Genomic DNA, 27,772 nt, shown 5'->3' on the forward strand with positions numbered 1-27,772 from the left:
TTGATGATTATTAGATAAAAATATATAAAACAAAACTCAATTATAATGTATTGACTTACTGCGGTTTCCGATCACAGCATTCTGACTAGTCAAGTCAAGTCAGATTTATTTGTATAGCGCTTTTTACAACTGTTGTCATCACAAAGCAGCTTTACATAATTAGTACTTAATAAAGGACAGAGACAGAGAAGAAAGAAGAAATAACATGAAGGATCAAAGACCCCCCGTGAGCAAGCCAAACGGCGACAGTGCTGAGGAAAAACTCCCTCAGAGCTGGAGGAAGAAACCTTGGGAGGAACCAAGACTCACAAGGGGGACCCATCCTCCTCTGGCCAGACTATTTAAACATTAATGATAAAAATTACTAAACCAGGTTTAACAGAAAGTTAATAATGGTGATATTAATAGTGGCAGACAGCCACGAGTCCATCTAGTACTAGTGTACTTTATTACTTTCTTTTTATGCAGCTGGTTACAGTAGACATGGCTAGCTTACTGATCCAGTCTTCCAGCAAAGTCTACATGCCAGTACCAGTGACACCTCGATTGCAGAATAACCACCCTGTTTCTATTTTTTTTAATATTCTGAACTTCTGCATTACTGTATGATCACAGCTATAATCATATCCACTTCACTACAGGTACAGAGAGCAGTTAGCAGCATCCCAAGAGTCCGGAGTGGCAATGACAGATACGCTGTCCTCCCTTTTACAGTCAGTGGAGCATCAACATGATAGTAAAGCTGTTATTTTTAAGGTAAAAATGCTACATAATGACTTTGGGTAATGTAAATGAGCTCTGTTCTGATTGGCTACTTTGTATTGGGCCTCATTCGAAAAGCAATCCAAGCTGAAACATGTCTCATCAACTATATGTGCAAATGCACACACAGCTTGTCCAGTCCCAGTAGAGAAGTACTGCCAATAGAATAGGACTCTCTGGAGCAGATACACATGAACCTATTGGCACCATGCCTAATGCCAGGCATGGGCTAGCTAGGGGCATTGAGTCTTCTCTGGAATGATGGTGCTCCATCCAATACTTTTGAGATGAGTTGGGAAGTGCAATTAAAATCCCTACAGCAATGCTCCAAAAGTTTGTGCAAAGCATGTCCTGGACAGTAGAGACAGTTACTCTATCAAAAGCAGTATAAACTTCTTTAATACCCTTAATTTCAGAAGAAACAATGGATGAGCAGGTGTCTCAATACTTCTGTCTACTTCAGTATGAACTGCTGAAGACTGAATAGACAAACATTTATACATGTTTTTCTGTTTAGTGACATCACAAAAACAGTGAGAAGAGGATGGCTGAATGGTCCGTTCTGAAACTTTAACAAAGCTTATACTACCAAACCCTCGGACTTCAAAACCACGAAGAACATCTGTTTTTCCACAAGACGGGTCCTTTAAAAGCCAAAAGAATGTGGTCTCCTTCATATGCTCAGTGTGACTGATTGAATTAGCATATTTGGAAGTTAGTCTATGCATGTGTGTGTGTGTGTGTGTGTGTGTGTGTGTGTGTGTGTGTGTGTGTGTGCGTACGTGTGTGTGTTTAACAAGGAGGCAGCAGATGATGTCTGTGTCTTGAGCTTAATGACACTGGCTACCAGCCATTCTGCCGGACTCTCTGCTCCCCCACAAACACACACACACAAGAAAGAAAAAGGTCTGTAAAATGAATCCTGGACGTCTCCCTGTAGCATACACCTGCTGCACTCTGCCTGTGCAATAAACTGCATAGGCAGCTAAGGAATGCCTCAAGCAATTGATTCAAAAGCATTTGGGAATGAACTCATGAAGTGGTGGAAGACTTGATCTGGGTAAACGACTAAACTGGTCCCAGCTCAGGGCCTGAAACACAATCAGCAACTTCGAATCCGTAAACACAGACAGAGGAGCAGTGGGCCATGAGTAACAGATTCTTCTGGTTGGTTAACCCCTTGAATTGCAGGCTTTTAATTCCGCTATTAATCTTAACTCAATACTCTAGCATTTTCCATTCGAATCTCTATCTGCAGCACCTGTAGCGTATGGTATTAGCATGCGCAATCATTTCACAGTGTGTCTCTATACTAAAACACACTACTAGTGCAGTGTAAAAGCGTACGCCCCTCCTTGATTTTCTCTATTACTGCATGCACACTGGCACAGAGAATGTCCTAATATATATATATATATCTTGTGTGGGCTAGAGCGGTATGAAGCCCCCTAGCATTATGTTGTAAAGCAGTGAAACTGTTTAGATTTGGGGAGTAGAGTTGGGGAGTTTGGGATGAGGTGGGAATGAGGTGGGATGGTAGCTCTCTTGTGGCTGAATGCAATCAAATCCTTACAGCAATTCTCCAAAAGCAAAAAAAAATTAAAATGTTTTATTTTAAACTTTTTATTTATTAAACTTTTTTTAATTTCCTTGTTTTTTAGAAGAAACAATGAACTAGCAGGTGTCCCAATACTTTTTTTCGAATACTGTCTGCATAGTGTCCGTATAAGCCCCACTTATGACTGCTAAAGCTGGACTCTGAAAAAGAATAAGCACATGATACAGGACAGCCAATCAGATCCAGAAGAGGATTAGACGAATCAGAGATCTTTTACATACATACATCAGTATTAAAGAAACAGTGACAGAAACTTAAATAGAAACTTCAATGGTCACATAAAATGAATCTTGACTGTTTTGCATATAAACTTGGACTTCAAGCAGACTAACAACAAAGCACAGGAGAAGTGTGTTCACACAAACTCTGTAAACTCTCAGCATACCTCTCTCAAGAGCCCCGAAAGCAAATCCACACACACCTGGCATAATTGTGGTAAATGCTTACATAACAGCATGACCTCCACTTTCTGGAACCTGATCACTTTGTAGCCAAGTCCCACCATCCAACTTCAGTGCTACCTAAGGGCAATAATCATTTCTCTCTCTCTTTTTGTTTGTGTGTGTCTCTCTCTCTCTTTCTCTCTCTTTCTTCCTCCTCACCTCCACTCCAGAGGAATTCTGCCGCTGGGCTTTTTAATATTCCCTGGGCTCCGGTGCAGCCCAGCTAACACGAGCTGACACCACAGATTAACCGCAGACAGCAGGAATGCTGCACCGCCTTTGTGCCACGTGGAGTGCCGCCAACTCAACGCCTTCGGCCGGACCAGGCTGCGGGAGAGCTCTGAAAAAAAGAGGAAAAGAGAGAGAGAGAGAGAGAGAGAGAGAGAGAGAGAGAGAGAGAGAGGAGACTGTGGGGTGTCTTGCAGAGGCCCTTGTGCAGGGTTCAGTGCATTGTTATCATATATACAAAGACTTCATTTCCCATCACCACCCTGAAGAGAGAGGTGGGCAGGGTTTGCAAACTAATTGTTCAGTGATGAATAAAGAGTGAATGACTGAGTGTGAGACACCTGTAGGCCATACAGCTAATTGGTCAAATGATTTTGCATAGCTGTTTTACTAAACTATAAAAAGTATTTTGTAGGCAAGTTGAAGTCATGTTCATTCATGTTCCTGGCCGTATTATGTGTAAGTGTTTGCCGTTCATCAGTCATAGCATTGTTTTTCTGTAATCTGTGGTCAAAATGCCATTTAGAGGCTTTTTGCTGCCTCTAAACGGCTCGTGATGTTTAGCTGAGGTGGCTCTGTACAAAGTGGTAGGAAAAATGAACATTAGCCAGTAATATTACAGCATGTGTTCACACCCACAGGCTCACACAAACACAGACTAACTCCTGGAACAAAAGTCCTCTTCTTCTTCTCCTCCTCCACCTCCTCCTCCTCTCCTCCATCAGTATTTCGCCCCCTGTGCTGGTGTGGCAGAGCAGGTGGTGAGTACTCCTCCATGGCTGATTGTGGGCCAGCATCTGGTTCTGACTGGTTCCGCCCACCATCCAATCAAATCCAGATAGATGAAATCATGTCCCGCCCACAAACTCCCTTAGAATAATGGTCCCAGATCTTTGGAATATGGAGCTGTATCTCCATTTCTGCTGTTTTTCACTCGTTGATATCATATGAATATGACAGTTGTTATCTTCATTTTGTCCAAAATTCTAGATGAATGCACCAATAGAAATGTTTCAAAATGACATGGAATGAAATCTTTTTACAGTGATTTCCACTGAAAGATAAGCTTCTCCTGTAAAGCTGCCGTTTTAGAGAGGACAGTGTCAATTTGTAATGACGTTGACAGCCCCAGTAAGCAAAATACGAGCAAAAATCAGTACATTTTAATGGATGATTACAGAAAAAAACAATCCCTGTGTTATGAAAAAACAACACATTTCAGAAATCTGTGAGAGAAATAGAGAGAGGAATACATTTACAGCATTTGACTGACTATATTTGAATCATGTTACACAGGTAGGAGAATGTGATGTCTACCAGTCTTCCACGAGGAGAGTGGTGTGGTTACCCAATGTGCTTCACCAACCTTTTGAGATTTCTGAGACAATTACCTTTTCCATTTCAAAAGACACTACGTTCACGTCACTAAGTTAGCAGTTAAAGTCAGAAGTCACATGGCGCAATGTCACCATGACCCGAAGATCCCGCTGGTTTGAATCCTGTGTCATGCTGCCTGCCAGCTGCAGCCGGAGCCTGAGAGAGCACAATTGGCCTGGCTCTCACTTTCCACATCACTTCAGTGTGATGCTGGCCAGCACCCTGAACATCTGTTAGCCAATGCATCAGAGGTGGTTACCTGGTGCTTTCCTCCGAGCGCTTTGGTTGCCCTGTGACGCTGCATCGGCGGCAGTTTGAGTCACATGACCAACATCTCTCTGGACAGGTTGGGGCATTACCTGATTCTGTTTCTAAAATTAAATGAAAAGAGGGCTTATTAGGAACACAAGTAGGCTTATATGGTACCAGGGGACTTCTGACTTTAACTGCCAAGTCCAGTTCTGATTTCTCTTTATTTAAAATATATATCATATAAATATGTTTGTTTGTTTGTGTTTGTTTGTGTTACAAGAAAGATGAATGCATTATTTTACTGTAGGACACTGAAATAATTGAGATATTAATATGAACACATGCTTTAGCTGTAGATTTAGGGGGGCTTATTATGGGCTTTTCCTATAATTCTTTCTCACTCAACAAGCAGAGAACTTCTGTCTAGATTCTAAACTCTCCATTGACACTATATTTAGGTTCCCATGAAGAAAGACAGATGATTTTATGATGATCTGAATTTGTTGAAACATTAGAGATTTCCAAGGTAAGTAACTGTGTGCTATAGTAATTGTAAAATTACATTTAAATATAACAGCACAACAATGTCAACAGCACTAACTCTTCTGGTCTATTAAATTCTATGCTTTTAAGGAGGGTAAAAAAATCCTGTAAATGACACTCATCCACTTCAAACTTCACTCCATTCAAAGGCGTCTGGTCTGATGCATTCTGATATATTACAGAGGCAGATTGATTCTGATTAAAGTCCACAGTTAAAACCCTTTGGTTACAGATGGGCAGGTGACCCTTCTGTGCCTTTAATTTCGGCTTTGTGATGGTTCAAAAAGTCTGGAAGTCCAAACGTCCCCCCCCTCCCCTCAGCTGCACAGGCTTAGCGCGTTTCCGGACGCGATGGGAAGAGCACGGAGAACGATAGCCCCTGCAGGGAGGGGCGGGAGACCCTGCGGTGCCAGCGGCGCAGCCACGGACACCTGGCATTTTGTTGGTGGTCAGGGTTGCCACGGTAACCCCACCAAGACTCAGCCAGCATCCCCTGAAACAAGGAGGGAGTTTTGGGCTGCCTATAGGTGTCTGCTCTTTGTGTCTGTGCTAGCTAGCGCCGTGCCGAGACGACAATGCTGCACGTTCGGTTGAGGACTTCTGGAGATTGAAGATTTCTACTACTAAAAAAAATGAAGCGTTCAATCACGAGCACTGAGTCAGCTCTTACGTTGTGTGTGTGTGTCTTTTTTAGACGCAATCTGGTCAGTCTGAAAAGGTCAGAAGAGGTTTTTGGACAAGGGGGATTAGTAAGCAAAGGTGGAACGTGGAGAAAAAAAACACATAGCGCAGAAGAGAGGTATTAGTCAGGCCAGGCCTACAGAAAAAGAAGCTGTCTATGGCAGATTAGCGAGATGGCGGGAGGTTCAAAGAAAGATTAAAAAGAATGTGTGTGTGTGGAGGGAGAAAGAGAGAAAGAGAGAGAGAGAAAGTGAGAAGGGTGGGACCATGGGCACTTTTAGCACTAGAAAGATCTGAGGCAGTAGCTGAAATGGGGTGAAAAAGAGGGAAAATCACAAGTTAAAAGAAGAAAAGACGAGGGGAATGGAGAACAAAACTTCAGGGGAATGAAAGCCTCACCAAGCAAAGAGAGGCCGGAGAGAGGGAGGTCTGACAGACAAGGAGACACAAAGCCAGACACAGTGAGAGAGAAATACAGAAAAACAAAGAGAGAGAGAGAGAGAGAGAGAGAGAGAGAGAGAGAGAGAGAGAGAGAGAGAGAAAGAAAGAAAGAAAGAAAGAGAAAGCAAAAAGAACAAAAGAAAGCTTCGATGAACAAAACGTGTCTCTGTATGACGGAAATGAAATGATGTAAAATGAAAGTCTGCAAAAAACCCCAAGCTGCTCAAACAAGCACACAAGCCGCCGCAAACCCTTTTTTGGAAAGGCTTCAACCTCGGGGGCAAAGCTATGAACTGCCCATGCAGTGAACCCTCTCCAAGTGTTTGCGGAAGATTACTCTGCTTTGAGTAAAATCTGACCACATTATTGTCAGTACAACCTTCAGGAGGCAGCTAAGAAGCTCTGCTATTTGACTTTAGCTTAAGCATCGACAGGTTCCGACGCGTTCCACTGTATGAAAGCGATACTGTACAAGTGCTTTATTGGAAATGATGGCAATGAATGTGTGTGTGTGAGTAAAAGAAAGAGAGAGAGAGACAGAGATAGAGTACAGTAAAAAGGGTGTACATAGCCTAAGGAATATGTAATTCCTGTTATACTGCATGCCAATGGAATGCTTTTACATGTCACTACCAACTAACTAACAGTGCCCACAGGCTTTGTTCTCACTGCAGGGCAAATTAAATCTGATTTTTTTAGGTTAAGGTGTTCAGATTGTGATCACATTGGCTAGCATAGCCGCACTGATTGCCAAAGATGTGTCATATGCTTGAGTTTGCTTATAAGTGGATATCAAACAATGAGAAAAAGTTCAGTTTTTAACAGTGCCAAAACTTCAACCAAATGATTTGCTGACCATGATTTTCCTAGAGAATTATTAGAGAGTCTGTGGGGTATTGTCAAGCTGAATGCCACCATTAAAAGCGACCTGGGCTTCATCTCAGCAGTGCCACAAGCTGACTGCCTCCATGCCACGCCACATCAGTATAGTAATTCATGGTAAAGAAGACACACATCACGGCAATTCCTCCTAATTATTTATTAGATAGTCCTATGATACATTTTTAAAGTCAATGGCAGAAACAGCAGGAATGATGGAGGCAAAGCTGAAGTCTGGAAGAGCAAGAAGGCTTTCTGTAAGAACAGTTTGTAGAATAGCTTGAAAGGTTTGAATGACTGCACATGACCTTCGGGACCGTTCAGCAGACTCTGGAGTGGTGGTGCACTGTTCTACTGTGCAGCAATGCCTACACAAATATGAGTTTCGTGGAATGCAGTATTCAGTTGCTGCTTCCTCACCACAAAACTGAAAAGAATAGAAGTTTTCAAATGAACACCTAAACAAACCTTGTGCATTTTGAAAAAGGATGAAATTAAAACACATTAAAATGTCTGTTTTTTTGCTCTTTTTTTCCAAAGTGCACAAGGTTTGTTATTTTCAAAAAAGTTTCAGAAATGAATGAAAAGAACACCTCTCCAACTGTTAAGAACAAGGCTGGATTGATCATGCTTCGGGCTCGTGTTGTAGGAGGAAGAAATAGATCAGTGAAATACCAGCAAACTCTGAAAGCAAACATCACACTATCTGTAAAACTGAAGGTTCTGCCATGGCCTTCACACTCTCCCGACCTACACATCATTGAAAATATGTGAATAGACCTCAAAAGAGCAGTGCATGCAAGCTCACAATAAGTAAAAGTCTGTTGCAAGGAAGAATAGACAAAAAAAATCCATAAACAAGAACCAAAAGACTCCACTGGCTACAAAAGGGCTTACAAGTCATGATACTTGGAAAAGGAGTGTTACTAAGTACTGACCATGCAGGATGCCTAAAACCTCGCTTTTGGTTATATTTAACCAAAAACACAAAAATAGTACAAGACAAACTTGCATTTTACTGAATAGCCATAGTTGGATTATTATAGATGCATTAACAAATATATTTAAAGCGTCCTTCTATTCAACATTGAGGTTTGTTCCCTTTCATTACAGCTGAACTGGAGAGGAAAGGCAGGAAAAGTGTGAAAATCATTAAAATCAATTTAAGAACTGTAGCTGAAAATAGTTAATTTGTGTGGGAAGACATTACAGAGCATCCGGTCAAGGCTTACATTCCAATAATGCGTCATGCTATGCTTATTCAGACAGGGGAAAAAACTCAAATCCAACCTGAGAAAAATACCTGACACATGATTTTTTATTTATTTTTCCCATTTAAACAGTCACACACAAAGCTCTTCCCAGTCTAATTAAATAACCTTTCCAACTTTCCACGCCAAACAACAGGGTCTCATATGGAATGTTGGCCTATTAAGTATTAAAAAAGCACTGTAAAACATTATCTCCAGTATTGTTTGCTTTCCACCCATTCACTGAATAAACTCATAAAGCAGAAAGAGCTTCCTGCTGACGAGTGTGAGCTCTGCACTGCTGTGTTTATGCAGTTCCGTTCCATTAGTAATGAATGGGGTTTGCCACAAGTAAGACTGGGATTTCCTCTAAACAAACATGCACACACACACACATACGACGTACACAACCATTAGCAGAAAGAGCTGCAGAGCAAGCCATCACCACAGTGGTCATATTACCCCAGATAAATCATGTCATCTTTTTTTAATGAAATTTCATTAGCACATATGTTGCTATACATTTAAATTGTCACTGTCATAGAGAATCCTTGTATCTCCAATACAGCATACTGCTTTACAGGAGAAGAAAACAACTTTCTTTTAACTTTCAATAGGAGTCAATGTGAAAAGAGTTTATTCCAAGTCACTTTGGAGCATTTCTAATGCTCCATTCATCATGCAATTTAGACATAATATAAAGAAAATCTGCCAGATTCACATTATGTCATTGGACAGCTCAGTGACAGAGGAGAAGAAGGCTAACTGCCAATTCACATTACGCCAAAACCTTTAATAATATACTGTAAAAACAGAAAACCTTAGTAATTTTGAGAGCTTACCACCCTACAGTAGGTGATGGGTACAGATGGGTTCTTTCGTAGGGCAGAGAACTGAAAAATCGTAAACCAAGAATGACCATTTTTCGCTATTGTCTAATACTATGCTGTGGTTTCGTCACTGGACTGCTCAGTGACAGAGGAGAAGAATGACTAGCAATAAACTTACTTTCGGGAAGATAATGCCTTTATCTTTGCATTGAAACAACAGGATTTTACCCCAGTATTAAGAGATAAGAGTTATTACAATCTTAAAATCTCAACAATATACTGTAAACACAGAAAACCTCAGTGATTTTGTAAGGGGAAAAAATACTGAGAGCTTATTACTCTACAGTAGTACTTTAATTCACTGGGTTCAGCAGTAGAGGCGCTGGGTACAGCTGGGTACAGCTGGGTTCTTTTGTAGGGCAGAAAACTGAAAAATTAGAAACCAAGCATGACCATTTTTGCTACTGTCTTATCCTGTGCTGTGGTATCAATGCTAAAACAACACCAACGTCATTGGACAGCTCAGTGACAGAGGAGAAGAACACTAACTGTCAATTCAGTTACCTTCGCTAACATACACCCACACTAGCTACTCGCTGAGTAATGGGGGAGGAGTTTTGGACTGGATTCTGGGAGGAGCACCATGACTGAAGCTATAGGCATAAAGGTGTTACAAAGGATTCTTAAGTTGATGCCCATAAAGAACCCTTTTGGTAAATGAGATCTGCGAGTGTAAAGAACCTTCACTAGATGCAAGGGTTCTTTTCCGATTTAAAAGATTCTTCAGACTTGCACACATTTCTTTTCCAAAAATGCTTCTATCATATCATGCAATGAACCTCTTTGTAGCACTTTGCATATCTTTAAAAATGTCTTAATTGGTGACTGGCTTGAATGCACAGATCAACATCAAGATTAACATTAGTACCTAAACAATTTGGAAGAAGTTGGGTTTTTACAGACAGCAGGACCTCTTTCTCTCTTTCTTTCTTTTTTAACGTCAATAAGGAATGTGCCCAAATCACGGCACTGTGCCACATTCCCATCACAGACATTTCAAGTGCTGAAAATGAAGAAATGTTCAAGAGAGCCTCGAACACAAAGAAGTCTAAAGAGTCTAAAGTTTTTCAGTATTTCTTGTCCTGTTGCATCAGGTTAGGCATGTTATTGAAAGGACCATCTGAAATGGAAACAGAGATAAGATCAACACTCTCTGCCCACTTTCTCTGACTGCTGTGAGGAAAAATAATAAAACGTTGGCCTCACAGATTTTTAATATCTCTGATGTATTGTGGCATGCGGTAATGATTTTTTTCCCCTCAGTGTTATTTAACCAATGGCTAAAGGGCTGAAACTTCTATTCTTGGACTTGGAGGGGACCTGCACTGTGTGTGTTACCTAAGTAGAGGCATGCATAGACAAACAACAGAAAAATCAAATTCATAGAATCTGAATCTGAAAAAGCACACAACACACTCAACAGTGAACTCTTAGTGTCACTCGTTTCCATTCATATACAGAACTCTCTGGAAGAGATAAGCATAAACCTACTGCCACCATGCCTAATGCCAGACATGGGCTAGAGGGGTGTAGAGGGTGGAACTGTGTTCTCTGGAATGATGGTGCTTCATCCAATATTTTTGGGATGAGTTGGGGAGCTGGGGATGAGGTGGGATGGTTGATTATCTAACATCCCGACCTCACTAACGCTCTTGTGACTGAATGCAATCAAATCCTCACAGCAACGCTCCAAAATCTAGTAGAAAGCCTTCCCTGGACAGTAGAGACAGTTAGTCCAACAAAATCAGGATAAACTCATTTTTAATATCATTGATTTCGGAGCAAACAATGAGAATATGAATGAGCCAGTGTCCTAATACTTTTGTCCATTTAGTGTTTACTGTATACTGGAGCATAAAAATACAACTGTATGTTATTTTATTTTGTTATGGCCCAGCTGTAGAAGCCACGGGAGTCTTCAGGTACCAAAACAAGAGGATTACCATCAAACCCATTCCAGTGCAACCCTGAGTCCTTCTACACCGCACATAGAGGAAACATAAACTTCTGTGACTTCTCATAACAATACATTAAGTCATGTTACCATGGTTACGCGACCAGTCTACACGAAGCACTCCGAGGAGCTCGTAATGCATCAGCAAACAGCAGCGGGAGGTCACACGAGTTCAGAAACGTTTCCTTTTATTGGTCATATAGGTAAATCATATACATATAATTATAATGGCACTTTAGCGTCTCCACTTGCTGGCACATAACATAAACACAGGCTATACTGTGTACATGATAAAGCATCGTTTCACGTGGCATGTGGCCTCCTAGTCTAGTCTGCCTACTTTAAACATCACAGAGTTTTTACAGTGGGAGTAGGAGGATGACATAGAACATCTGCCTAGGTACATTATTTATGAGTCCCTTGGTATTTCCCAAGTACCTCTTATTTAGAGCTGGGCGATATGGATTTTTTTTATATCATGATATTTAAAGACCCTTTTTATGATATACAACATTTATCACAATATTTCATCATGTAGACAAAAGTATCGAAATACTTCCCATACTGAGTACCGTGATTTTTACTCAAAATATGCTGTACTCCATTCAATTAAATAAGACTGACACTGTAATAAAACGTGCAGATAATCAATATCCATGATACACTCATAGAAGAATATTTCGTAACATGATAACAAAACTTATCATGATATGATAAAATATTGTCATATTGCCCAGCTCTACTCTTATTTGACATTTTTTGTGGAAACCACTGTCAGTGCTGGAGACTACTTTCTTAAAAAGGGTTCTTAAAGGGTTCTGTAGTGAAGACAATGCTTCTAAAGAGAACTGTGACAAATCAAAGACCTCTCTGGATGCTTAATTAGGTTCTTCGAATTGATGGACAATTTAAAAAGAAAAAAAACTGAATGGTGACTCTGACTGGGGAAAAACCTGGGCAAGAGTTGTCCTATGCAGAGTCTCTCCCATCTCAGCTCAGTCTTGAATGCCTTGGTGGCCTCCCTCACTAGTCTCCTTCCAGCACGGTCACTCAGTTAGTAAGGACTGGATTTGTGCCACACATGTGCCAAATTCCTCCATTTCTTAATGATGGATTTAACTGAACTCCAGGGGATGTTGACCAGTGACTGGACCTTCCACACAGGAGTCTTTATGCTACAATCACTTGAGGCACATTCAATGTACTCATAAAAGTATTGGGACACCTGCTCATTCTTCTGAAACCAAGGGTGTTAAAAGCAGTTTATCCTGCTTTTGTTGGAGTAACTGTCTCTACTGTCCAGGGGGAAAGGCTTTCTACTAGGTGTTGGTGCACTGCTGTGAGTATTTGATTGCATTCAGCGACAAGAGCATTAGTACAGTCAGGATGTTGGATGATCACCACCACACCTCATCCCCAACTTCCTATATTATCCTAGAAATACTGGATGCAGCACCAACCATCATTCCAGAGATCACAGTTCCAGTGCTCCACATGCTGGGAGGCTTTGTACCCCTCTAGCCTATGCATGGCATTAGGCATGGTTCCAATATGTTCATGTTTCTGCTCTAGAGAGTCCTATTCTAATGGCAGTACTTCTCCACAGGGACTGGACAAGCTGTTTGTGCGGATTCTTAATGTAGCTGAATGCATTCATTAGAAGGAGTGTCCACAAACATTTGGGCAAATAGTGTACATCTTCTCATGTATCTGGACACATTATCAGTGATGTCTTTCAACATCAGACACTGTCTTGTGCCCAAGCAGCATGCGCAGTCTACAGTGAAGGACCTCTGCGATGTCCTTGGTGGCCTTTCCTTTTTCACTGTCTATGATAATCAAGAGACAGCAGCCCCTGCAGAGGGAGTGCGCTGTATATCCCTTAAAGCAGGGGTCATCGATCCTATCTGCAGAGGGCGAGTGTGACTGCAGGTTTTCATTCTGACCTCACTGGAGCACATTTGATTAGCTGTTTGAAGACTAAGACCATCTGATTAAACTTATTTAATTCTGATGGTTCTGCTTGATTGGATGGACACAGATTGATCCTTCCTGCCCGATCTCCCTTTGTTTCGTTTTTTTCCATGGGATAGTCTGTCTGAACGTTTCGGACATCAGGACAATATCTGTCCTCTGGAATCCTGAGCTGTCTACCCAGGTTCACTTTCAATAGCCAATGCTTTGTTGTTACTAGCATACCTGAGGCAGACTTCAGCTGGAGATGAGGTCTTTCCCCTCCATTTCCATTTGATGATAAAAATAGTGCATTTTACTGGACGGTGTGTTTGCTTTGGCTGCAGAAGGATGGTTCATAAGGATGTTCTCCAACATACCTCTCTGCTGGTGCTTTCGTCTTTCCACACTAAAAGAGGTAGGATGGGCTAGGGAGGTCCATCCGTAGATGGACTGGAATAGAAACTTCATGCATTGGGCAAGAGCTGCTGGTAAGGCATATCAAAATCCCCATATGACTGGCAAGAACCTGCACGAACGTGTAGCTTTAGAGTCAAGAGGGAGATGTACCGTTCCACTGTGCAGCTTTGCTTGCCAGAGTCGTAAGAAGACCACCTTACCATCTTTATCCTAGCAAGATGTTGAAATACTCCTCACGCCAGCCATGCCTGATGCCTAGTGCCTCGTTTTTGACTGGCAGCTCTACTGCATCCCTCACTCTCTATGTCCTCCTACAATGTCCCCCTCAGAGACCTTCAGGTTAGCAGACTCATAGTACTCTCTCAGCAGCTCTTGTCCTGCATGAGTAATGCTAAACTCTTTGCTTGTCTGCTGAATGGAAGCTTCAGCTTGCTATCATGTTCATTCAGAGCAATGCTGCGTAAGCTTTATGCTTTATTGAAGCCCTTACCACCAGGTAGTGGCTTATTTTCCACATGGGACTGCACACACCAGCAACGGCTACAGAAAGCATGTCACGCTGACAAATCCAGGCCTTAAACATGCCTGGCTGTCCTGATTCGTTTACTGCCAGCAGCATGGACTCCAGATCCGGGGGGGTCTGGACAGATTTCAGTTTTCTTCAGAAGTGGTGGGGATTTCCCGAGAAGATGTGGAACACCAGGATGGATCCTCTGTTCAGGCCCTGGAGAATCTATGTACATGGCACAGACATAGCTGTTATAATCAAGTTAAGATCCTTATCTTGTCAAGTGCCCGGGAGCAAAAAGAGCAGAGGTGGTGGCAGATGTCTTTTGTTAGAGGTGCTACAAGTGGCTTAAGGGGAGTCCTAAACAGTCTTAAGCAAAAGGTCTGAAGCTGTCATCAAAAGGTCATCAACCGTATCTAGGAACTGCAGTTTTAATCAACTTTCCAAACTTAATTATCTGAAAATAATCTGAAAACGAAAACGAAACGAAAGCTCATTAAGAAATGGCGATTCAGGAGACCTGTTTAAGTCAGGATTGACAGAAAACGGACTGCGTGCTGGAATGGCAAATCAAACCCCCCATATGACTGGCAAGAACCTGCATGAAAGTTTAGCTTAAGAGTCAAGAGGGTGACGCACCGCTCCACTGTGCAGCATTGCTTGTCCAAACATATTCCTGATGGAGGAATCATAAGAAGGGAACCTTACTAGCAATCTCATCACAAAACGCAACATTGGAAATATGCTACCAAACATCTAGAGACGTCAGATCAGTTTTGGAAACAAGTGCTGTGGACTGATGTGGACTTTGATCACAATCAGCAAATGGGGAGGTGGGTAGTGCAAAAGACACTTTGTGAAGATTGGATCACACCTGCTTGGCTAAGGCAAGGAAGGATAATTTGAGAAACACACAGCAGTGCACAAGCCAATAGCTGGCAGCTATGCAAACTTTTACATCAACAACAAACAGAAAACAAAATAAAATACAATCATTCTAGAGGCGAGGAGCTCCACAGCTTCAGCAAGCCTTCCCAGACTGAGCGTGATGCACTATTGAAATAGCAATCCGCCAAAATCAGACCGCACCTGGCTCTTAAAAGGAATGGCAACCGACACGCTGATTGGTTTATTGCACTTAAAAACCACCCATTATTAATTAAGAGACTGAGTACATGCTATAGCGCATTTCAAGAAGCCCAACAGACACTTTCCCCGTCTTCAGATAGCAAAAACACACTAACACTCTAAATCGAGCTTAACTCGAGTGCACGGCTGCTGGCTCACCTACAGATCGATTAAATCGGCCCCTTGTTTTGCAAAACTGCATATGGATTTTATTTTGCGATTGACTAAAGATCAGTGTTTTAGGTTGCCAGCTAACAAGAATGACCTTACAGAATGACCTAATATATTTATATATAACCGTACAGACTGTAGATAGTTCTCGTGTACATGTATATTTTGCAGAAAGTGGCAATAGCATATAAATATAAATTGGCAGTCTAATTATATTTATGTGAAATACAACGATCAGCCATAACCTTAAAAGTGAAGTGAATAACAATAATTATCTCGTCACAACGGCACCTGCCATGGGCTGGAACATACATATTAGGCAGCAAGTGAGCAGTCAGTTCTTGAAGGTGATGTGCTGGAAGCAGAAAAAATGGGCAATCACAATGATATGAGACACTTAAACAAGAACCAAACTGTGATGTCTGGACAGACAGGGTTAGACCATCTCCAAAACATCAGGCAAGTCTTGTGGTGTGTTCCCATATGCAGTGGTCGGTACCTACCAAAAGTGGTCTAATGAAGGACAACTGCCAAACTGACAAAAGAGTCCTGGGCACCTATGCCACATTGATGAGATCTATGGAAGTCCCACCTCACAACTTATAGGACTTACACTCTGTTACAGTATGAGATGTTGTGGGGAAATGAAAACTTGCCGTGGGTGCTACTGGGGGTGCTGGGTGGTTGTTAGGGGATTCTACAGCAGGGAATATATAGAAGTTTCCTAGTAGGTCCTGTGAATACCGACAAATATTTCGAAGGAAAGCTAAATATCACATTGCTTTTCTGGAAATATGGATACCTATTGGGTTAACATTAACTAACATCATGTATGCAAACTGCTGCCATGCAAAAACTGCTACCATGCAAAAAACACATAGAAACTTATTTCACTTTTTGACATTCTGACATTGACATCTTATTTGGCAATTGTTCATGTTTTCACACCAATAGAAATGCTCCAAAACGACTCCAACATGACTTACTTATCTCGTAAAGTTGCCATTTTGGAGATACAATGTTTTTGTGTGACAGCAATAATATACTTAAGTACCACAATATGTCCAAATGTTTGTGGACACCCTTTCTAATGAATGCATTCAGCTACTTAAAGTTACACCCACTGCTGACACAGATGTGCAAATGCACACACACAGCTTGTCTAGTCCTTGCAAAAACTGCCAAGGTACTGCCAATAGAATAGGACTCTCTGGAGCAGATGAACATGAACCTATTGGCATCATGCCCAATGCCAGGTGTGGGCTAGAGGAGTATAAAGCCCCAGAATTTAGCTGTGGAGCAGTTGAACTGTGTTCTCTGGAGTGAAGGTGCTTCATCCGAAACTTTTGTGATGAACAGGGGATGAGGTGGTGTGGTGATCATCCACTCCACTATCCTGACCTCAGTAATGCTATGGTCACTTAATGCAATCAAATCCTCCAGCAATCCAGCAATGCTCCAAAATCTAGTAGAAAGCCTGCCCTGGACAGTAGAAACGCCTAATCCTACTCACTAGGTAAAAGGGGCAGTTCCCAGTATTCTGTATCAAAATCAACATGCTAATGAACTAATGCATATTAATGATTAGCGCTCTGCCTGCTTGGGTGCCAAAATAGACCTAAAATCTCAGAATCAGTGAGACACATTCTAATAAAAGAAACAGATTTACTGTTTGGTTAAACAAAGGAAATGCCACTGTGGTTTTAAATGAAAGGAGAAGATATCTTTATTGTCATTGGACTTTTACAGTAGAGCGAAAAGCTGTTTTTACATATCCCAATTTGGAAAGCTGGAGTCAGTACAGGGTCAGTCATTCTACGGCACAGCTGGAGCAAAGAGGGTTAAGGGGCTTCCACAAGGGCCAAACAGTGGCAGTGTAACGAACTCAGATATTGAACCCACAACACTACCCTAACATCTATCTTTTGTCAAAAGCAACAGAAAGACAAAAAAGGGTGAAAGTAAAAATACAGATACCAGATATATTAATAGATTCAGAACTCATCACTAACTGCACAAATACACCAAGATTGTGACCTTTTAAATCATTACCAATCACCAGAATTAACACTCATTAAGCTATATCTTTATTTTTTATTCTGATTGGCTCAGTCTGAGATTACTTGACAACAACCTAGATGTTAGCGTAGGTAGTAACATCCCTTTCCCCGGGGCAGTCTAGTGTTGGATTACCCAGCCTGGCACACCGACCACGCTACCTCAAAAACGTCTTCAAGCAAGACTCCTAACACTACCTTCTCCTACCTCTACCTAACTCTGGAAAAAGAGCATCAGCAAAATTCCAAAAATGTACAAACCGATGACTGTAGAAACCATGGACATCGAAATGAAGCCAAAATTGTTCGCCATGTTGTCAAATTTGCAACAGAGTAGAGACCAGAGGTAGAGCCAGACCAGCCTACTCATTTGGTAGACCTAGTCTCTTGACCAACCTTCTCTTGGGGCGTTTTCACACCTGCACTTTTCAGTCTGATAAAAGTTGGTCTCTGGTACGTTTTCAGCATTGGTGCTATTTGTTGGGATCTGAATACAGTAATCACACTTGGATACAGACCAAAACAACCGCACTGACACCTTCGATCAGACCCGACGATCAGGTGTACTCCTTAAGTTTGAGCTAAACGGCTCCCATAACCTGTGATGTTGCCAATATAATTACTAAAACGCATTATTTCTGCGTTACTCCATGTTAAACTGCACAGAAATCTGTGCATACAGTGCAATGGTAAAGCAGATTCCCCTCTGGATACCCTGTAAAAGTTGTACCCTGCAGTTTTACCACAACTCAGCTACTTCATGTAATGAACAGAAAGGACACAATGCAGGTCCTTTACTTCATTCCTAAATGTAATATTGACATATTGATATTTTTTATTTTCCCCCAGAAATAATTGTTTAAAGCCTTATTCTGCTTTATTGTAAGAAGCCATAGCTGAATAAGGTTTTAAAAAATGATTTCTGGGGCGAAAAAAAAAAAGTGCCAATATCAGAAAGACAGTTTAGAGGAGAAAAATGAGATGGAAAATGGGCTGTTCTGCCATTGAAACATATGGGGGTGGGTGAAGCTACACATCATACTGCAACCAGACAGCAGAGGCACTCGACCTGATGTTGTTTCACTTTTGAGAGACGTTTCACTGTCCATGTTTTCTACTGTCATTAGTACAAATGGAGACTTGATGCAGTTTCCAAAATGTTAATTGTGCAATAGCTAAATTGGCCTTGCAGCTCCAGTGCAAAACTAAAGAAGCAAACTAAGAACACTAAACATGTCTTGGTTGAATGGCAACACCTGTGTTCCCTTACCTTAACAATTTCATTGTTATGTAGAAAAGCATCTTAAGGACTGAAATACTGTGTACTTGGTGCAAAGACAAAGTATTCGCCTGGAAACAGATTATGAGTGTAGCACTGAGGAACCCTTCAAATCTCAAGCTGCAGAGCGTTTGGAGATAAAAGGGTGACCATGGAGCCCAGGTGTGCTGACACACATCCTCCTCTTAGAGTAATGCTTAAGCTGAAAACACAGGGTGTGGACCGAGATAGCACACAGAGCTGTCGGGAGACGTCGCCTGAAGAGGCGGCAAGCCGCAAAGGAGTAAGAAAAAAGGAGTGATGAGAGGACGACTGTCGAAGAAAAAGGAAAGGAAGGGAAGATGAGGGTGCGGGTGGCAGGTGACGTTCAGTTATAAATAGAATTGTCTCCGGAGGAATTGACGGAAACAACAGTAGAAGAAAGCACAAAGAAGGTTTGATCTGAAACGTCCGCAGACAACAGGGGTGCAGAAGGATGGGAGATGTAGAGGGATGCCATGTTTGATAGCACTTCAGGTACATCTCATGAGCACACAAACACACACACACACACAAACACACACATACACATACACATGATCAGCTGCAGATGGCAGTGCTGAAAGCATCCACTGTGCAGTGGTAAGAGTCTCTGCACCTACCACTACTTACTAAAGCAGTGACATTTTGACACCTTTCCATACAGTAAACATAAGGAATTTTATACGTTTCCATACAGTAAACATTTGATACAGAGTGAATATTAAGAATTTTTATGTACTGTATTTTAAATATATATATATATTTTTTATCTTTTACCTTTTTTATTTTACATTTATCTTTATATTTAATCTATCCTGTTTTTTAATCTTGTTTATCATGTGACTGGATAGTCATTAAAGCATTTCACTGCTGGTGGTAGTGTATGACTGTGGATGTGACAAATAAACCTTGATTAGATTTGATTTGATATTTTGTTAACTCTGAAATCTGTGCTTATCCAACAGGACTTGACAGCACTGCAAGCTGATGTTAACAGGCTGTCCGAACTAGTCTACATTCTGTATCTAACTACAGTGCCTATTAAACGTATTCACCCTCTTAGATGTTTTCCCCTTTTATTGCAATCAATTATATTTGGCTTTTGATGCCAATGTAAAAACAGATTTGTACAAAGTAATTAAATAAAAATACATAATGCAAACTAAGTGACTGAATAAAGTAACTAGCCTAATTCAACTGAGGTCCAAGCAACTGGTGCTCGTAGTCTTACAGTAAGTGAATGAAGATCACCTGAGTGCAGTGAATGTGTCTCAGGTGACTGCAGTATAAAGACACCTGTCTGGAATGTTCAGTCACTGGATAATCAGTGCTCCTTTAGTACTGATTCTGAAATCTGATTGGCTAAAGGGGTGTCTTCAGCCATTACGAAATTACTCATATACACACGTGACCACATATGTCAACTAAAGTCACAAATTATAAAAAGGAAAAATCATAACAATACTACTACTACTACTACTAATAATAATAATAATAATAATAATAAGAAGAATATAAATAATAATAATAAGATGTTGTTTTTGTATTTTTGCTCATTTTATATTTGGGGTGTTAATACAAATTAAGTTATTTGTATTGTATATATTAAGGTGGTACAAATTTACCATGGGAATAGATGAATAATTATGGGAAAGAACTAGAATTAACAAGAATAATGTTAGAAGACAAGAATAATGTGCCTTGTGCCTGGGATTGAGGAGCAGCTGTGCTATTCAACTGTTTTGGTATCATATCTACATATTTTAGCCAAGATTATTCTTCAGTATATTGTTTTACCAACTATAAGTTTCTCACCTTTAGATTTAATAAATTATTCCCATTAATTCCTGTTAACTCCCATAATTACCTGTTAATTCCCATGAATTCCCACTGTAAATTTCCCAATTTTGAAAATTCCCAAAATATTGCAACCCTATGTACACAAAGGTTAATTCTGTCCTTCTCTATCTCTCAGATTATCCAGTATCTAGCCTGACTGGTAACTGATCAGTGATGTTTAGTCTCCAGTCGTCTCTTCCTGCACAGGTTATTTTTTTCTTTTGGTGAAGCTAATAAGCTTAAATCTGTCAGGTGCTCGGGTCTGTCCCCCTGGGTTGGCCCACGGTAATCCTGTCTTTGATGATACACTATGTGCTGAAAGGGAGGCAAGTGAAAGGTCTAGTGAAGGGCCCCCAGGAGCTGCAGCTCACAGCCTCATAAAGAAACAATGAAAGGAGAGCTGGGCCAAATTTACTGGGAGAAATGGTTAGCAGTCCAGTCCATCTGTGCTTTACAACAAGCACAAGAACACATTTCGTTTTACAGTGGGCACAACCTTAGCCCCATCTTCAGCTGGTGGTCAACAGACCTGTTTTTATTAGCCTATAATAATCCAGTAGTTACTGAACATCATTTACTGGTCTTCCATAAGTGTTTTCCAAGTGTATACCTGAAGATACTGTTAATGTTTCTAGACTGTTTCTAATGTGTCTTTACTGTTAAGCCTAGACTGTTACTGATTTTATCTGACACTGAGAAAAGCATCACACAATAAAACTTCACTCTCAATTAAACAAAGTCCTAGCTGGATTAATGACATGTTTTATTTAGAAGTATCAATTGTCAGATAAGACTACTATTGAAGCACACTTAGCAAATGTTTGTTTTAGCTAATGCTACAGCTTCAGCCTCCCACTGTACACAAAGGGGGGGGTACTTTGTCATGGCTAGTTTTTAGATTCCATACATTGTTGTTAAAATAGGGAATAAATATGTTTTCATCTTTCTAAAACGGACACTACTGTACATGTGCAAAAAATACTACTGTACATGTGCAAACAATAGCCCAACTAAAAAAATGGAATGAAATCTGTGCTTCATTCCTGTGTTTTTCTTATCTTAATAAGTTTAGCACAGCAAGTCAAACCTCAAACATTAATTAAAAATAAATTATTATAAGCCTAAGTTATTATTATTATTATTATTATTATTATTATTATTATTATTATATTGATTCTGAAATCTGATTGGCTAAGGGGTCTTTTCAGCCACTGGTAATTACTGGTATACACACATATGTCAACTAAAATCATATATATTGATATATAAATAACAATACCACTACTAACGCTAATAATAATAAGAAGAAGATGATGAGGAATTAGTTGTTATTTTTTAGTTAAAGTCTAATTTTATTTTTGGCTGTTAATACAAATTATGTTTTTTGTATTATATATTTGAATTAGTATTTCTGTTTTCATGCAGGCTCCTTCCACCAGAATTAGTGGCCCCTAGCCTTTAGGTGCTGAACTGCAGGCAAAACCCAATACCCAAAGTTCTTTGTGAATAACGAACAGGTCTGATTCCTCGACTATTTGCAAGCGAATTTACACAGCATTTTTGTACTGAAGATTTTGGGAAACACTTAATTAATTAATAAACATGATTTTAAAAGTTAGTGAACAAAGTTCTTAGTATTATGAAACTTTTGTGAAACTGGCCAGTCATCATGTTTTTGCTCATTAAACCATTATTAAACGATAATTTGTGTAATAATGTGTGTGACTGACCTGACCTGGCGGAAACCTAACTAGTGGGTGGAATTTGGCATGGTGGGGAAAAAAAATAAAGAAAGTAAAGAAAAAAAAAGAAAAATTGGAGCATATTTGCTTCTGGGTGTGCAAAAGAAAAACATAACACTGTGCGGTTTAATTAAATAAAAAAGAAAAGCAGGAATCTATAAATATTGTAGTTGTATTGTAAGTCATCTGAAAGATGATGTTGCTAATTAAATGCTAAATTCACTTATCTTAATAGCATGATTGGTAGCGTAAAAACAGCAGAGCTTTGCTTTCTCTTCTGTTGTTGAGTTGTTCACCACTGGCACACCACCATTAAGTTAAAAGGCCCATGTCATGGAAAACCAAAATGTTCCTAGAGTGTTATTGACTACATTAACATGGTTAATGTTTTTAAAAACATTCAATTCACATCTCAGTCCTTACAATTTATGCAAATTAATATTATAATTCTGCTGAGAAAAGAACCCATAAAAAACATTTGATGTCACAAAATCACTTTTACATATATCCTTCTTTTTTAGCCAACAGCAGTTTAGACCGGCCCACAGACAATGAAGTTATAAGCAGTGTTTTAGCTGAAATGCTTTTGGAATAAGGCACAAATATGGCAGCCAATCAGAACAGAGAACACTGTGCCTAAACCTACTGTGCCTAAACCCATTATTTAAAACCCTTTATCTCAGCAATAAGGGTGCCAGATCACATTAGAACAGATGCAGGTAAACATAAATACAGTGAAATGTAATAAGAATTTCTCATTATGAAGAATAGCTGAGATCTTGTGAGCTAGTCTGGAGAACAAAGGTCGGTTTCAGGTCTCCTGGACACCTCCAGCCAGCACATAGATTTGTTAAATTCCATCATCAACTCACCTGATTTAACCTCATTAAGCACTTATTTACCAAACCAGGTGATGGATGATAACTATAAATAATACCAGACTTCCATGAGGAGAACTTTGGAGATGTTTTAATGAACACAGTGATGGAAAACCACTATTTCTAGTATGAAGGTCATCAGCGTTTATTGTAATATTAGTGTTATACTGAGCAAATGAACAATTAGTGTCCAGATAAGGAGTTTTTCTTACTGATTTTTACAGGTGCCTAAACATTTACCACAGTTCTGTGTTTTAGATAAAGAGAGGTTAAGCAGTGATGATGTAGAAATGAATTACTAACGTTATCAGTACAGAAACAATACACAATGATACATGTGGACCTTAGGGGAAAATACTCAACACAAGAAAAAAGGATGTAGGCCCTTTATTAAAGTATTGATTAGCCAAAGCAGGTACTGGACTACCACAAATACTGCACTGCCCTGAGGAGAGGTCAGGGACTGGCACACGTAATTGCAATGTGTTGTATTGTTGTTAAATTGCGTTTTTTATAAAGCCTACAACGTCTGCACAGTACTGTACATACATGTATGCACACATACACATTAATGGACAGCGCTACGGGTATGTTGCAGACATGTTAATGCTCCCAGCTCACACAAACACACACACACTCACACACACACTTTGGGTAGAGCGGGGCTAGAGCAGACTCGATCAATACTGTCTCCACAGAGAGCAGCTGTTGGCCAGGATCTTCAGCAGCACTCTGCTGTCGCTATGGCGACACCGCCGGCTCCGACAGCTGGACAGAGATGGTGTACGTGTGCATGTATGTGAGTGTGTGTGTATATGTGTATGTGTGTGTGTTGATGATTAATCTGTGTCCACCACTTACCACTCCACTGTACGTCCTGATCCCCCAGGTACCGTCCTGCTGCAGAACTGAACAAGGCAGCTACAACAGAAACAGCTCTAACTATAAATAGGGGTTTCACAGCTTAAATTTGGGCTAAATATCGATCTAATCGGTCGTGTCCTTTTAAAGCTCTAGAGAAACTAGGGGAAACAGCAGGGCTGGCCCTGAGCTCACTAAAGAAAGGGACAGGGAATGGTTGGTCCTGGACAGAGCATTTGTTGTCATTGTTGTTGTTTGAAAGTCATGTAATGCCAAGTAGTGCCAAAAAAAAGATGACCAAAAGCTTTTGACCCCCCCCCCAAAAAAAACCAAAAACATCACATTAATTTATTGCTAATAACTCTAATCCATTGCTAATAACTAAATAACTATTAAAGCAACATTATGTAGAATTAGTTTCAGCTTTACAGCTTTAAAATGGTTGTTGAAGCTCCACTGACTGTAATAGGGAGAACAGTGTCGCCGTCACTGCTAGTCCAGGCCCAGCACACTGCTAACTGCACTTTGTAACTCTGGTAAAGCGGGCAGGATATTGCTGGGTAACCCAAGTCATATTTGTGTGACGTCCTGTGATAACTCTACCATCTAAGTCCACAGCTTCTTTTACTTTCAGTGACCGTTCTGTATCTCCCAGCTCGTCCAGAGCTACAGGGGTGGCTTTAGGGGCATCTCGAAGCATGAATTACACGTCATGACTGTAGGGGGAGCCTAGAAGAAAGAAATGCTAATTTTTCGTAATGTTTTAATTTATCTATTTTTTTATAGCTGTTACCAACTGTTTTGCTGAGGTTAGTGAAGAATAGGTTTTTAGGTTAATAATTAGTAAGTAGCCCACCAAGTAATAACTTTACAGGCGGTTGAAAAGAAGGGGTTGTTCGAGCAGTGGGGCCCTCTGTGCCTTGTAGACCTTTAACAAAGTCCTAATGGTTTCAGGGACATTTACATTTAAGGCATTTAGCAGACGCTCTTTTCCAGAGCGACTTACAAAAGTGCTTCACTGTTTACTCAGAAAATACCCTTAACTAGTTTGTATAGACTAGTATCCGAAGATTCCTCTAAGCTTAGATAAGTACACAAAAGTCACTGATTAAAAAAGTAACTTCCTTGATACCACTTCACAAATTCAACCATTTTGTTGTCAACCAAAGCTTAATGACAGAATAAGTAGTACTACTACTGTATATGACCACTACGAGCTGCTGTACATCCTGGGAACTGCTGGACTTCACAGTGATCATTCAATCTCCTTTAAGAACTCATTGGTCACTATAGGTTCCACTATGCAACCTACTGTAGCATGAAGCCTTGGTGCAGTCATGGATGATCTGTTATCGTTCTCAAGATTTCCAAATGCTGACCTCAAAATAGTGGCTAAACAAAAGAAGCCAGCAGCTGAAAGTCCCTGAAATTACCTGTAAAACCTTGTTAATTTATCCTGATGTAGCTACATTTTATTATTTACTAGATATGATATGTTAGCACCAGGAGCCTGGGGTTGTGGATTCGATCCCCCTGCCTTGTATCCCATAAAAAAAACCTTTTTTGTGAAAAACACTGGGGGAAAATATACTGTAGCAAGTTCAAAATTCAGTGCTTACTGACAAACTCATGACTCCTAATGTACGTCCGTTAATACTTGCAGAGGCTTGTGTAGTGCACAGTTGTGTATACTAAAGTTATATTCAACCCTATGCTAAGTCAGAATTTAATAACGGCCCTTTTGGTAGCTTACAAATGCCTCGGTTCGCCAGCTAGGAATCTTTCTATCCTTTTTTTATGAATCTTCACCCACTCTTCCCTGCTGAGCGCTTCTGGTTCTGTGATATTCTTGGGCTGTTTTGCTGCACAGCATGTTTAAGATCTACCCACAGACTTCAGTGATGTTTAAATCAGGCAACTTTGAGATCCATTCCAAAAGTTTCAGCTTGTGTTTCTGGAAGTATTTTGTTTATGGTGAATTTTGATGTATATTTTGAATTGCTGTCCCGTCGGAAAAGCATACACTCTTCAGATTTAGTGTCTTGACTGACGGCCATGTTTGCTTTCAGAACCCCAAAAGCATAACTGGTCCACCACAGTTGGCACGGTGTTCATGTCATCAAGTTCTTTTCCGTTTTTCCCTCTAAACACATCTTTTGTCTTCATTTTAACTACATCATCCCACAGCACCTGCTTTCAGATTGCCTCTGGTTTATCTAGCTGCTGTTTTTATTATCTGCAAATAATCTGTAAATAATACTGTTATTGCTTTTTATACTTCTATTATTTATATTGTGTATACAGTGGTCATTACTCTATGTTTTTGCATCTGAGTGTCTTGCTATCCCTTTTCTGCTGTGACACTGAACACTGAGCATATCTTTGAAGACATTGATGAGGTTGCAGGTAAAGCTGGATTTTGTTGATTCTTTAAGATTCTGTCAAGCTACACAGTAGAACCCATAACACCACTTCTGCAGGTCATTTGCTGCCATATGGGGGTTTGCTTTGCCATTCTGGATAGCAAAGGAGAGGCTCTATCTGAGAGACTGTCTGGGGCTTCTAGGTCTTGCTTTGACTTCCACAGTTCCCCTTAACTGACAGTTTTAATGATATTTCGAACACTGATAACTGCAAACTGGAAGTGCTTTGTTTTTTATATATTGACCTGCCTAATTGTAGACACTTCGATGGTGGACCGGGGTGAGCATGGGCACTTTGACTGGTCTACGGCTACTCAGCCCCATCATAGAAAAATTGTGCGACTTGTTACACAGTAGCTTATTTGTTGGTAGCCTTTGTTGCCCTCGCACATTGATGAGCCTTGAGTGGTCAACACCCTGTCACCGAATGGTGGTTTGTCCCTCTTTGTACCCCTGTTGGTAGGTACTTACCACTGCTGACTCTGAGCACAATGCAATCCTTGCCAGTCGTCTGGCCACAACAATGTGGCCCTTGTCAAAATTTCTCAAGTCTTCAGGCCTAACAATTTCTCCCACATCCAAGATGCCAACTACAAGAACTGACTGTTCAGAAATCGTCTTCAAAGCTGATGATATGAGCTAATCATCATTAGGACTCCATCAATGAATGGTCATAATGATTATATAAAACTGGGCCTCATTCACCAGTATCTAATATTTATTTTCTTAAATTTGTTCTTGAAAAAAGGCCTAACAAAAACTATGTGTTTGCAGACCATGTTAGCCTCCTTTAACCCTGTTCTTCAATAATCAGGACCCCACAGGACCACCACAGAGCAGGTATTATTTGGGTGGTGCATCATTCTCAGAACTGTAGTGACACTGACGTGGTGGAGGAGATGGTGTCTGCTGTGCTGGTACGAGCGGAATAGACACAGCAGTGCTGCTGGAGGTTTTAAACACCTCAGCATCACTGCTGAACTGAGAATAGTCCACCAAGCAGAAATACCCAGCCAGCAGCATCCTGTGGACAACTGTGCAGCAACAGAGTGCATAACACACACCATGTCAGTGTCACTGCAGTGTTGAGAACCACCCAAATAATACTTGCTCTGTGGTGGTCAGTCCTGTGGGGTCCTGACCATTGAAGAACTGGGTGAAAGGAGGCCATCAA

The sequence above is a fragment of the Salminus brasiliensis genome, chromosome 1 (genome assembly GCF_030463535.1).
Source record: "Salminus brasiliensis chromosome 1, fSalBra1.hap2, whole genome shotgun sequence".
NCBI lineage: Eukaryota > Metazoa > Chordata > Actinopteri > Characiformes > Bryconidae > Salminus > Salminus brasiliensis.